Source organism: Triticum dicoccoides, chromosome 2A (genome assembly GCF_002162155.2).
Source record: "Triticum dicoccoides isolate Atlit2015 ecotype Zavitan chromosome 2A, WEW_v2.0, whole genome shotgun sequence".
Taxonomy (NCBI): Eukaryota; Viridiplantae; Streptophyta; class Magnoliopsida; order Poales; family Poaceae; genus Triticum; species Triticum dicoccoides.
The window spans coordinates 395,881,188-395,883,252 of record NC_041382.1 but is presented as its reverse complement, the minus strand read 5'-3'; positions in this window follow the sequence as shown (position 1 = coordinate 395,883,252).

The window sequence follows — 2,065 nt, the reverse complement described above, 5'->3', positions numbered from 1 at the left end:
TGAAACTAGTGGTCTTGTTGACCATCAACACTTGATGCTCCTTTTTGATTTCTACCTCCGCGGCTTTCAGCATCGCGAAGAGCTCGGGAATAGTCTTGTTCATCCCTTGCATATTATAGTTCATCACGAAGCTCTTGTAGCTTGGTGGCAGTGATTGGAGAATTCTGTCAATGACACTATCATCAGGAAGATTAACTCCCAATTGAATCAACTGATTATTATACCCAGACATTCTGAGTATGTGTTCACTAACAGAACTATTCTCCTCCATCTTGCAGCTATAGAACTTATTGGAGACTTCATATCTCTCAATCCGGGCATTTGCTTGAAATATTAACTTCAACTCCTGGAACATCTCATATGCTCTATGACGTTCAAAACGTCGTTGAAGACCCGGTTCTAAGCCGTAAAGCATGGCACACTGAACTATAGAGTAGTCATCAGCTTTGCTCTGCCAGACGTTCTTAACGTCGTCAGTTGCATCAGCAGCAAGCCTGGCACCCAGCGGTGCTTCCAGGACGTAACTCTTCTATGCAGCAATGAGGATAATCCTCAGGTTACGGACCCAGTCCGTGTAATTGCTACCATCATCTTTCAACTTTGCTTTCTCAAGGAACGCATTAAAATTCAACGGAACAACAGCACGAGCCATCTATCTACAAACAAACATAGACAAGCAAGATACTATCAGGTACTAAGTTCATGATAAATTTAAGTTCAATTAATCATATTACTTAAGAACTCCCACTTAGACAGACATCTCTCTAGTCATCTAAGTGATCACGTGATCCAAATCAACTAAACCATAACCGATCATCACGTGAGATGGAGTAGTTTTCAATGGTGAACATCACTATGTTGATCATATCTACTATATGATTCACGCTCGACCTTTCGGTCTCCGTGTTCCGAGGCCATATCTGCATATGCTAGGCTCGTCAAGTTTAACCTGAGTATTCTGCGTGTGCAAAACTGGCTTGCACCCGTTGTAGATGGACGTAGAGCTTATCACACCCGATCATCACGTGGTGTCTCGGCACGACGAACTTTGGCAACGGTGCATACTCAGGGAGAACACTACTTGATTATTTTAGTGAGAGATCATCTTAAAATGCTACCGTCAATCAAAGCAAGATAAGATGCATAAAGGATAAACATCACATGCAATCAATATAAGTGATATGATATGGCCATCATCATCTTGTGCTTGTGATCTCCATCTCCGAAGCACCGTCGTGATCACCATCGTCACCGGCGCGACACCTTAATCTCCATTGTAGCATCGTTGTCATTTACGCCATCTATTGCTTCTACGACTATCGCTACCGCTTAGTGATAAAGTAAAGCAATTACAGGGCGTTTGCATTTCATACAATAAAGCGACAACCATATGGCTCCTGCCAGTTGCCGATAACTTCAGTTACAAAACATGATCATCTCATACAATAAAATATAGCATCACATCTTGACCATATCACATCACAACATGCCCTGCAAAAACAAGTTAGACGTCCTCTACTTTGTTGTTGCAAATTTTACGTGGCTGCTACGGGCTTAGCAAGAACCGTTCTTACCTACGCATCAAAAACCACAACGATAGTTCGTCAAGTTGGTGCTGTTTTAACCTTCGCAAGGACCGGGCGTAGCCACACTCGATTCAGCTAAAGTGAGAGAGACAGACACCCGCCAGTCACCTTTAAGCATGAATGCTCGTAACGGTGAAACCAGTCTCGCGTAAGCGTACGCGTAATGTCGGTCCGGGCCGCTTCATCTCACAATACCGCTGAACCAAAGTATGACATGCTGGTAAGCAGTATGACTTGTATCGCCCACAACTCACTTGTGTTCTACTCATGCATATAACATCAACGCATAAAACCTAGGCTCTGATACCACTGTTGGGGAACGTCGTAATTTCAAAAAATTTCCTACGCACACGCAAGATCATGGTGATGGCATAGCAACGAGAGGGGAGAGTGTTCGTCCACGTACCCTCGTAGACCGTAAGCGGAAGCGTTATCACAACACGGTTGATTTAGTTGTACGTCTTCACGATCCGACCGAT